The sequence below is a fragment of the Rhinopithecus roxellana genome, chromosome 9 (assembly GCF_007565055.1).
Source record: "Rhinopithecus roxellana isolate Shanxi Qingling chromosome 9, ASM756505v1, whole genome shotgun sequence".
In the NCBI taxonomy this organism is placed as follows: Eukaryota; Metazoa; Chordata; class Mammalia; order Primates; family Cercopithecidae; genus Rhinopithecus; species Rhinopithecus roxellana.
The window spans coordinates 123,883,312-123,895,904 of NC_044557.1; the positions used below are offsets into that span (position 1 = coordinate 123,883,312).

Here is a 12,593-nt window from a genome sequence, read left to right on the forward strand (position 1 = left end):
CAAATGAGGACCAGATTCTGATAATTTACTGGCAAAATTCCAGAAGCATTTTGTAAAGGGAGCACTGCCATGAAATGCATCCCCTATTATTTTTCCTACCTTCCCATCCCCAATCACTCATTCCTCTTTCAAATTCAAATTCAGGCCAGGCACCGTGGCTCACGCCTGCCAGTAACCACAACACTTTGGGAGGCTGAGGTAGGCAGATCACTTGAGGTCAGGAGTTCGTGACCAGCCTGGTCAACATGATGAAACCCCATCTCTACTAAAAATACAAAAATCAGCTGGGTTTGGTGGTGGGTGCCTGTAATCCCAGCTACTCGGGGAGGCTGAGGCAGGAGAATTGCTTGAACCTGGGAGACGGAGGTTGCATTGAGCCGAGATCGTGCCACTGCACTCCAGCCTAGACAACAGAGCAAGATTCCATCTCAAAAAATAATAATAATAAAATTCGATGGATTAATACAAGTTCACAGGCCCAAGCGATGATATATTCTGGGCATAGAAACGAGCTAACCATGCACCAGTCACACATTTGAGTGATTTTCGTCTATTAGGTAACTTACTCCACACAATAAAATCTACAATTTCTCCCATTTTGCAGATGAAGAATAATTTCCAAGGTCACATGACAAGAGTTAGTCCTGGGATTAAACCCAGACAGTCTGCACGCAGTGTCTTCAGTGTAAAGTTGCACCACCTCTCTGTTAGTAAGTATGAGATTCTAGCCAGATTGTGGTTCCAATGAGGAGGCAAGAATCCAACTAGACCCCTCAAATGGCAAGCCCCTCAATGCTCATCCTGTGGTTTAAAGCCATCATGCTTCTGGTTGCCAAGTTGCTTTCATGGTTCTATACTCAGTGGCTTTCATGAGTCACGATCAGTGTCACCCTAAAATCCCACACACTGAACATGCTACTTTCACCACTGCAGTGACACACTGGACCATACACCCATTCCAAATGTGCAGCTGTCTGCCAGGCAGGACTGTCCAACAACACGTCCTCACCATCCACTGCAGGGTTCCCACCTGGAGGCAGAGGCCTCAGGTCTGCATTGAGACCCTCCTCATTCTCTACTAAGAAAAGAGAAGGGTAGTTGAGTTTCAGGATCTCCCTTCTCCACGAACGTGCCTGGCAGGCACACTCTGAAAGTCTGCACTGAATGCTAAGCAGGGGTGAGCTGACTGCTCAGAGCCCAGCCTCAACATCAATCCCCCAAATTCCAGCAAAGAAGAAAAACCAGAGATCATCATGGTCCACGAGGCGAGCCTCCGAGGGCATCATGCTTCAGCTCATCCCTTTGGGTCTGTGAGTGTGTCTACAGTGGGCCTGTGGCATCAGACCACCTGCACATGCTCATTTCAAACTACCCCCGTATAAAAAAAACAAAACAAACAAACAAACAAAAACAGGGAAGGACATTGCAAAAGTTCACAAAACAACATAAATGCAATGAAATTAACATAAAAATAGAAAATAAAAGAGAAAACTGGGTGAAGGGAAAAAGCGGATATTCTTTCACCAGATGTCAAAAGGATCCAAAGCTTAAAAAAAGCTACACACCCCAACGCTTTTCTTGCAGTTTCTAAGGCCATGGTCACTCCAGCCTGGTGGAGATGCTGCTCTAACTTTGACAGTGGGGTGCAGAAAAGACACAACTCTCTCCAGTGGCATTCAGAGAGGACCGAAACTTTACAATTACTTTTGCTGAAAACCCACACAAGAAACAAGAATACTAAATTATCACACACAAACAGCGTAATGTACTGACCCTGTAGCCCACTGGATGTGAACTTTGAGTCAGTGGGCAGCGTCTCTGCGGGGGCCACAGGTGTCAGTCTCACTCTCCAAGTCCCAGGGCAGCCATGGGGAGGGTCCACAATTTAGGCTTAGGGACCTAAGTCTCCAGAAATTTTACTAGAGTGAATGACAGAACCACATGGGTGCCATCGAGATACCAGCTCGTCCTGGTGCAGCAAACTGTTTCAGGACCATGATTAGACAGAACAGCCCTGCAGAGCCCCCTTGGTTTATGGGCATATCTCACACCTATTCTGTGGGGGCAAGATATATTCCCAGTACTCTCTGTATGCTTAAGATATCCAGAGTTGATGTGTGTTACTTGAAACCAAGAAATCCGGCCAGGTGCAGTGGCTCATGCCTGTAATCCCAGCACTTTGGGAAGCCGAGGCAGGCAGATAACCTGAGTTCGATACTAGCCTGGCCAACATGGTGAAACTCCATCTCCACAAAAATACAAAAATTAGCCGGGCTGCTCTCCAACTCCTGACCTCAGGTGATCCATCCACCTCGACCTCCCAAAGTGCTGGGATTACAGGTATGAGCCACCACACCCGGCCAAGTCACATATTTTCAAAAGTACTCAGCTGTCAAATAATAATCACAGAGGACTCCCCATATTGTGTCTGTCAAGTTACATTAAACGGTTCAGATATGGAGCCACGGTGCTTTTCCAAAAGCCAGCATCTCTGCCTTTCAAGATCCAGGTATGCAGAAGCTCGGCTTTTGTTCAACAGATGTCAGACTCCTCTTACCACCCAGTTCCTGATTGTGCATCTCAAAAACTCCAAAAACCAGGCCGGAAACAACCATTCTTAGTGGAACGAGCAGGTGGGATGAGAGGAGTGAAAAGGAGAGGATGCTCTTGCATTAAGCATTGCCTCTGTGGGGCCCTTCCAGAAACCAGTTCAAGTTCTCCCTCTGGTCGTTGGTCTGGGAGTGAGGGGACCAGAGATAAGCAATCAACTTCTGCACAACAGAACCAGGTCCTGTTGTGTCCCCCGAGATCATTATAATGTCCACCATCACTGAGATGGTGTCAGACCCTAAGAAAGGAAGGATTCTGTTAGCAAGACTAGCTGTCCCTACCACTGGATGTTCAGAGATCCCAAATAAGAGCAGAGGTCTCATCAGTTTCCTGAAACTGGCCTTTGGCAGGGAGCACATGTCTCCTATCTCCACAGTAACTGGCCACTGTGCTGGGCTCATGCCCAGACATCCCAGCAGACAGGACTGAGCGTGGCATGGCTGGTGGGTCACAGGCAGACCCTGAGGTTCAGGCCTGGCCTATTAGAAAGTATGGTCAGCCACAGCAGGATAGCAGCTAAATTCCCTGCCTTCTTTCCCCCGACCATCGAACAATGGTGAGCTGCACCTGTCAGATCCAGGTGGTGTGCTATCCCCACAAAATCTAGGTAGAAGCCTGTGCCACTCAGGTCTTCTCCACTAGCACTCCAGCAGAGAGCTCCTGACCCGATCAGGCAGGAAAGCCTGGAGTCAACCTGTTGGGACAATAATGCCTTCTTTATCTGCTGGTGCTTTGGTTTGGGGACACGGATAGCTTTTTTCTCAAATTATGGGATATCCCAGCTCATCTTAGAGAGCCCACTCATCTGCTTCTGAGGACAAAAGCAATTCCATCGCACAGAGTTGATGGGAGTAGCAGTTCCTTAAGCTCCCTCCAAAAGATACCCGATTGCTACATACTGCAGCATATTTCACAAACGGTGCCAACCCTCACAGTTTGGGGTTTAAGCAGGCAATGCCAATGGCCACGTGCTGAAGGGACAATGACTTAGTTATTCTAGACCTCAGTCATGTCTTTTTTTTTTTTTTTTTTTCCTTCTTTTTTGAGATGGAGTCTCTCTCTGTCGCCCAGGCTAGAGTGCAGTGGTGCGATCTTGGCTCACTGCAGCCTCCACCTCCCAGGATCAAGCGATTTTCCTGCCTCAGTCTCCTGAGTAGCTGGGACTATGGGCAAGTGCCACCACGCCCAACTACTTTTTTTGTCTTTTTAGTAGAGAAGGGGTTTCACAGTGTTGGCCAGGCTGGTCTCGAGCCCCCGACCTCAAGTGATCAACCGGCCTCGACCTCCCAAAGTGCTGGGATTCCAGGCGTGAGCCACCGCGCCCGGCCTACGTCATGACTTCTTAATTCAGGGTGGAGCCAGGACCAGTGCGCAATACAGGAACAATTGGCTGTGAGCATGAGGTGTTCAGATGGATTCCTCGCCCTGATTCCCGAGGTTGTGTATGAGGAAGTCTTCCAATCTTGTTCTCTAAAACTGGAGCAAATTGGCTGGGTGCAGTGGCTCATGCCTGTAATCTTAGCACTTTGGGAGGCCAAGGCGGGCAGATCAGAAGGTCAGGAGTTCAAGACCAGCCTAGCCAACATGGTGAAACTCCATCTCTACTAAAAATACAAAACTTAGCCGGGCGTGGTGGCAGGTGCCTGTAATCCCAGCTACCCGGGAGGCTGAGGCAGGAGAATCACCTGAAGCTGGGAAGCTGAGGTTGCAGTGAGCTGAGATTGCACCACTGCACTCTAGCCTGGGTAACAAAGCAAGACTCTGTCTTGGAGAAAAAAAAAAAATTGAAGCAGATTACTCAACTAATTGCCAACCCATCGGGGACCTGATAGTGTAAAATCTTTCATAACTAAAGTACAGGTGTAAAAACTAACATTCAGAGCAGGCAAGACATTTTCCCAGGACCACACAACTCATCAGTGTGCAAAGCCGGGATTCAAACACAGATGTAGCCACTCCCTTTCTGCTTCCTGATCTGTAACATGAAGCCTCAGTCTCTCTGAGAGCACTGCTGGAACAGGAAGGGGAAGGGGTGAATTGCAACTTTCTGGAGATGTGGAGTCAGGTTAGAAAAGCGTGGGTAAGAATGTCAGGAGAAATCAGCCCTTCAAACTGGACCATGAAGCAGGAATCCTTAAGCTCATAGCCTGGGACTTTGACAGTACCTGACAGGTTGAACCTCGTCTGAGAAATTCCCTTCCCAGTATCTGGGCAGGAGATTTCTAGCTTCTATCTGAATTTCCCCACAGGTTAGCACTGCTCAGCTCTGCTCAACTGGGGAGCTAGACAAGAGAGGAATTGAGAAGAAGGAGAAGGTGCAGAAGAAACTGACCTTTCCTTCAACTGCCCTGGAGTTAGCTCACTCGCAGAGGGATAAGAGACCTGGAATCAAAGTCTTCAGGCTGCACTTGGTGCTTTTCCTCCCACAACCTCAGGGGCAGGCTGACTCCTGCGTGCCTGGCTGGCTCCAGCCTGAGTCCTGACAGGTGCAACCTGTATTTTGATGGCCTTCAATGGGCCTGGAAAAGGGCAGAAGGAGTACAAATGTGCCTGGTGTCCCAGGTCTCTTTCACAGACCAAAACCTCTCTGGAGTGGGGAAAGGCGTTTATTGGATTCGGCAGAATATCGAAAACCTTACACCCTCTCCGTGTACACTCACGAGGCCCTGTCATCTGCAGTTGGCCTCCTGACACTGAGCAGGCGTTCTGTATAGGACGTGCCCTTCACACACACCAGAAATAAGTGGCTTTCTGACTTTATAAGCAGATGTCTTAGGGGCTTGGTAACCATAACCTAAATTGCTTCTAGGGAACCCAGCCAAATCAACTTTCTGAACTTCTATTTGCTGGGTTTGTGTCATCTCAAATGATGAGAACTGTGAGCCAGGCCCAAATGTAAAATCCCCTTGGGGCTGAGTGCAATGGTTCACGTCTGTAATCCCAGCACTTTGGAACTCAAAGTGGGGTGGATTTCTTGAGAACAGGCGTTGAAGACCAGCCTGGGCAACATGGCGAAACCCCGTATCTACAAAAAATACAAAACTTAGCCAAGTGTGGTGGCTCGCGCCTGTACTCCCAGCTACTCAGGAGGCTGAGGTGGGGGGATCACTTAGGCCTGGGGAGATTGAGGCAGTGAGCCATGATCGCACCACTGCACACAGCCTGGGTGAGACACTGAGACTGTCCCAAAAATTAAAAGTAAAAAAGCCCCTCAGGAGACCCAGCCTAATACTACTGAGCATACTTGTGCTTTTCTTCGCCATTGTACTAGGAGAATCTAAAATCCCTCCCAGTTCTGCAACACTCTGCTGCGGGCTCAGAAGCCTTAGTTATTCTGGAAGCAGCAAGAGGTAAATTTTAGGCCAAAATCTATTTATTCTTCTCTCAATGGCTTTCAAAGGAAAATGGAAAGTAATGCAATGCTCCACATCTGCATTGAGGAGGAACATGACGTTTCCCCTTCATTTCTCTAAAGGAAAGGCTGCTTAGGCAAGTGTCTAAGCCATGAAGATCCCCCACCCTCAATCTCACTCTCCTTCTCTTAGTCCACTCTGTCTCATGTAAAGCAGAATCTTTGGAGGACACAGAGAGTAATTACAAATAAATACTGGGTTCTGCTGGCCCAGGGTATGCTGACTTTCTGCTCAGCCCATGGCGAGCCACCATGGCCAAGAACTCGTTCTCCACACCCCTCTACCCACTTATCCCAGGCAGCATCCTGACCTGTGCCTGCAGGACACCTGTTGTGGGACTCAAGAAATATCTGATGACAGAGTATATGAGAGGCAGTGGGGACAGGGCAAGCAGGGAGTACAGGCTGCTCCCAGGACTGCTGGCTGCCTGTCCTGGGAACAGGGGCCTAGGTTGCCACCCAAAACTCATCCGTGGGTGCAGAGCCATATGCTGGTTTTGAGTGGGCTTTAGTATTGAGCGGCTGGATCTCAATCCTGATTCTTCCTGAGCCACTTCTTAGCTGGATGATCATGAACGAGTCATTTAACCTCTATCAGCTTCAATGTGCTCTTCCCTAAAACAGGGATAATAAGAGAGGATTATTCATGGGACTGCCAGGAGGATTAAGTGAGCTTCAAAAGTACTGAGTGTGGAGGTTGGCAAATAGCAAGTGCTCCATGAGTATTGACCAGTAAGTAAGCAATCAGCAGGTTGTAGCTGTTGCTGCTGCTCCTGTTATTTGAAAGTGGTTTTTGTCTTCTAATTCTTGCCGAATTATCTTCTCACTGCACCACATCAATGGCACAATGGGTCAGGGCAGCCACCTCCAGTGCCCCGTAGGCTCAGATTCACTAACAATTAGAAGGACCTGTTCCTAGAGTTACCCATTAGTGGACAGGAGAACCCACAGTCCACCCGTTAGGGTGAGAGTTCCCACAGCCATCCTGTCTCCCCAGCCACAGCAGCACCCTTCTCCCAGCAGCACCCTTCCCTTGGCAGCCTCACACCTGCCTGCTAGGAGGTCACGTGGCTCATGAGCTAAGCCCAGATCTGGGAGCTGTGAATTTCCTCACCCATGCACTGACCTCTCTATGACTCTAGGCACATCACCTCATCTGCCTGCAATGGGAAGGGTTGGACTGAGGTACTATGGTGCTCCCTATTAAGGAAAAAGAGGGTACCAGTCTAGAAAGCATCTGGAGACAGTAGAAGGAAGCACCAGCTCATGACTAGCATGGAGGCATTGCAGAAATACACAGTGTAGGGCCAGGTGCAGTGGCTCACACCTGTAATCCCAGCACTTTGGGAGGCGGAGATGGGAGGATTGCTGGAGCCCAGAAGCTCAAGACCAGCCTAGGCAACATAGTGAGACCCCATCTTTACAAAAAATATACAAAATTAGCTGGGTGTGGTGGTGTGCACCTATAATCCCAGCTATTTGGGGGTCCGAGGTGAGAGGATCGCTTGAGCACTGGAGGTCAAGGCTGCAATGAGTCATGATCACACCACCACACCAACTGGGCAACAGAGCGAAACCCTGTCTCTTAAAAAAGGAAGAAGAGGGCCGGGCGTGGTGGCTCAAGCCTGTAATCCCAGTACTTTGGGAGGACGAGACGGGTGGATCACGAAGTCAGGAGATCGAGACCATCCTGGCGAACACGGTGAAACCCCGTCTCTACTAAAAAATACAAAAAAAAAAACTAGCCAGGCGAGGTGGCCGGCGCCTGTAGTCCCAGCTACTCGGGAGGCTGAGCCAGGAGAATGGTGTGAACCTGGGAGGCAGAGCTTGCAGTGAGCTGAGATCCGGCCACTACACTCCAGCCTGGGCGACAGAGTGAGACTCCGTCTCAAAAAATAAAATAAAATAAAATAAAATAAAATAAAGGAAGAAGAAAGAGGAATATGCAGTGCCCCATGGCCAGTTTCCTGCCAAGGGTGAAGGGAAGTGGGATTGTAACAAGAGAATTTTAAAACAATCATAAAAGCTACTAAGAGTCAGTCTATTATTTATTATCACCATGTTCCAGCAATTCTAGATAAGGTCAGTGATAACACATCCGGGGACTGGTGAGGGCAATCACTCCCATTGTCCTCCACCTTGGTGTGCCATCACCTGCGGGCCACAGCCTCCCACCTCTCTGATTCATGCATTCCCTAAAATGCTCTACGCCAGGGCCCAGCCCTCTTTGCCAAAATCATATTACTTTTCTCTCTGCTCTGAATGCTGAATGTTCCCCACCCTAGCTCACTAAGATCACCTCTAGCTGGGAGCCCTCAACCCTCTTGGGCTCTTGATGTTCCTTTCATCTTTACTTCCTGACTGTGCCCACTCCCTGCTCTGTACCTGGCATGGAAACTGGGAAAGTTTCCAGAATCAAAATGGAGTCACTTGTGTTAAAAAAAAAAAAAAACCTTAATAAGGCCGGACGTCAGGGCTCACGCCTGTAATCCCAGCACTTTGGGAGGCCAAGGCGGGTGGATCACCCGAGGTCAGGAGTTCAGGGTCAGCCTGGCTTTCTGCCCATGGATGCCGCGGAAGAACCATCCTTCAAGTCTCTCTTCTCCTTGCCCTCATCTCTAAGTCAGAGTCTCCTAAATAACCCGAACAGCTGAGGAAGCTCTTCATTGGAAGGTTGAGCTTTGAAACAACCAATGAGAGCCTGAGGAGCCATTCTGAGCAATGGGGAACGTTCCCGGACTGTGTGGTAATGAGAAATCCAAACACCAAGCACTTCAGGGCCTTTGGTTCGTCACATATGCCACTGTGGCGGAGGTGGATGCGCCATGAACGCAAGGCCACACAAGGTGGATGGAAGAGCTGTGGAACCAAAGAGAGCTGTCTCAAGAGAAGATTCTCAAAGACCAGGTGCCCACTTAACTGTGAAAAAGATATTTGTTGGTGGCATTAAAGAAGACACAGAAGAACATCACCTAAGAGATTATTTTGAACAGTCTGGAAAAATTGAAGTGATGGAAATCATGACTGACTGAGGCAGTGGCAAGAAAAGGGGCTTTGCCTTTGACAGCTCTGACGACCATGACTCCGCGTCATTCAGAAATGCCATCCTGTGAATGACCACAGCTGTGAAGTTAGGAAAGCCCCGTCAAAGCAAGAGATGGCGAGTGCTTCATCCAGCCAGAGGTCGAAGTGGTTCTGGAAACTTTGGTGGTGGTCGTGGAGGTGGTTTCTGTGGGACCTTGGTCATGGAGGAAACCTCAGTGGTCGTGGCAGCTTTGGTGGCAGCCATCGTGGTGGTGGTGAATGTGGTGACAGTGGGGATGGCTATAAGGGATTTGGTAATGATAGAAGCAATTTTGGAGGTGGTGGAAGCTACAATGATTTTGGCAATTACAACGATCAGTCTTCAAATTTTGGACCCGTGAAAGGAGGAAATTGTGGAGACAGAAGCTCTGGCCCCTATGGCGGTGGAGGCCAATACTTTGCAAAACCATGAAACCAAGGGGCTATGGAGGTTCCAGCAGTAGCAGTAGCTATGGCAGTGGCAGAAGATTTTAATTAGGAAACAAAGCTTAGCAGGAGAGGAGAGTCAGAGAAGTGACCAGGGAAGCTACAGGTTACAACAGATTTGTGAACTCAGTCAAGCACAGTGGTGGCAGGGCCTAGCTGCTACAAAGAAGACATGTTTTAGACAAACACTCATATGTATGGGCAAAAACTGGAGGACCGTATTTGTGACTAATTGTATAACAGATTATTTTAGTTTCTGTTCTGTGAAAAGTGTAAAGCATTCCAACAAAGGGTTTTCATGTAGTTTTTTTTGCACCCATGCTGTTGATTGCTAAATGTAATAGTCTGATCGTGGTGCTGAATAAATGTCTTTTTTTTTTAACGTGCTGTGTAAAGTTAGTCTACTCTGAAGCCATCTTGGTAAATTTCCCCAACAGTGTGAAGTTAGAATTCCTTCAGGGTGATGCCAGGTTGTATTTGGAATTTATAGACAACCTGCTTGGGTGGAGAAGCCATTGTCTTCGGAAACCTTGGTGTAGTTGAAATGATAGTTACTATTGTGACCTGAAGTTCACCATTAAAAGGGATTATCCAAGCAAAATCATGGAATTATTGGTTATAAAAGTGATTGTTGGCACATCCTATGCAATATATCTAAATTGAATAATGGTACCAGATAAAATTATAGATGGGAGTGAAGCTTGTGTATTATCCATTATCATGTGTAATCAATAAATGATTTAATTCTCTTGAATGAAAAAAAATAAAGAAAAGATCAGCCTGGCCAACATGATGAAACCCCGTCCACTAAAAATACAAAAAAAAAATTAGCGGAGCATGGTGGCCCATGCTTGTAATCCCAGCTACTCAGGAGGCTGAGAAACTCACTGCAGGGATGGGAGAGGTGGACAGCACCTCTCCCAGGATTTTTTTCTTTAAGAGACAGAGCCTTGTTCTGTCACCCAGGCTGGAGTACAGTGGCACCATCATGGCTCACTGCAGCCTCAATCCCCTGGGCTCAAGCAATCCTCCCATCTCAGCCTCCTGAGTAGCTAGGACTACAGGTGCACACGACCATGCCTGGTTAACTTTTTGATTTTTTGTAGAGATGTGGGTGTGGGGGTCTCACTATGTTGCCCAGGATGGTCTCAAACTCTTGGTCGCAAGCAATCCTTCTGCCTCCGCCTCGCGAAATGCTGTGTTTGGATTATTATTATTTTGGTGGAGAAGAGCTACCAGCTAGGCTTAGGGAACGCCTGCACCCCGGGACTTCATCCTGGGATTCCTGTCTTGAGTTGTGTAAATTTGGGGCAACAATGAGTAAACTATGAGGTGAGGGAGGTCGAACTTTAGAGGCTTCTGCCCTTGTCTACTGCTGCCTACTTCCTCCTTCACCAGAGCACCTGCCATCCCACTCTCAGCAAAGTTCATCTCAAAGAGGCTGAGACAAGCTGAATCCACAAAGGGAATCTCAATTGTAAGGATCAACAAACTTTTTCTGTGAAAGCCAGAGAGTAAATATTGTAGGCTTTGCAGGGCATGCGGGCCACATCACAACTACTCAACTCTACCATGCAGCGAAAGTAGCCGTAGACAATATATGAGCGGAGCTGTGTTTCAATAAAACTTTATTTATACAAACAGACAGTTTTCAGATTTAGCCCACAGGGTGCAGTTTGCCGATTTCTACTCCAATGGGACATTTCAGCCGCTGTGGCCCACCACAAAGCACCATACAGAGAAGTTTGTACCAAGACTCTGCCCTCGAGCCGCTTCTAATCTACACGTTTGTGAAAGCTGAGTATGTAGGATGAGGACGGGGGAACGTGTAATCATTTCTTTCATATCATCACAGCTTTTCCATTCACTCCTAGAGGGTTTGCCCCGCACTCGCTGTGTGCCAGGCCCTGTGCTTGGCCCGCGGGAAGGTAGAGATGAAGCTCCCACGCTGCCCCAGGGAGTGCCCCACTCCCTCTGCAGCTGTGTGAACAAGGCTCTGGCCTTCTCTCCAGGAACACCAAAGGAAACACAGAGACCAGAGGGCAAAGGAAGAACTGCAAGAAGGGAGCGCCTGAATCACCCGCACACTTGCCGTCCTCAGCCCTCCAGTGTGACTTTGGATGAGTTACGAACTCTAAATCTCATCTTCTCCTCCTACTTGAAGAAACAGTGCTTATCCCCAAGAATTGTTATGAAGTTTAAAGGACACATTTGCAAAGCACAGGGCCTGACACATGTTAGATGATTACTAAATGACACTTTTGTTTCCTTATCTGTGAAAGAAAAAAAAAATACTTCCCAATGGGGCCGTGCAAGATGGATCACACCTATAATCCCAGCTTTTGGGAGGCCAGGGTGGGAGGACCACTTGAACCTAGGAGTTCAAGACCAGCCTAAGCAACATAGCAAGACCCTGTCTCAAAAATAATTTTTTTTAATTTAAAAATAATTTTTAAAAAAATTTTTTTTTCTTTTTTTTCTTTTTTTTTTTTTTTTTTTTTTTGAAGCGGAGTCTCGCTCTGTCGCCCGGACTGGAGTGCAGTGGCCGGATCTCAGCTCACTGCAAGCTCCGCCTCCCGGGTTTGCGCCATTCTCCCGCCTCAGCCTCCTGAGTAGCTGGGACTACAGGCGCCGCCACCACGCCCGGCTAGTTTTTGTATTTTTAGTAGAGACGGGGTTTCACTGTGTTAGCCAGGATGGTCTCGATCTCCTGACCTCGTGATCCGCCCGCCTCGGCCTCCCAAAGTGCTGGGATTACAGGCTTGAGCCACCGCGCCTGGCCAAAAAATTTTTTAAACTTTCTGATGAACACTACTCCTGAGCATTCCATGCAATTCTGAGTAGTCTTATTCCCTCTAGGGCAAGAATAAAGCACCCCAAATGCCAAAATTCATTCATTTATTCATTCATTCATATATTCATCCTACAAATATATAATTCACACCTACTATGTAAGTAGACAACCTCCAAAAAGCCTTGAGGTCTGTCCTCTGAGTTTACAGCATAATAGAGATGATAAACTAAAATAAAATAAAAATAGACAAGTTAATAATTACGAAAA

General features: G+C 47.8%; 1 pseudogene; it reads left to right on the forward strand.

The window, feature by feature from the left end:
• Window positions 1-5,154: 5,154 nt before the first annotated feature.
• Window positions 5,155-9,847, forward strand: LOC104679122 (annotated as a pseudogene).
• Window positions 9,848-12,593: the final 2,746 nt, after the last annotated feature.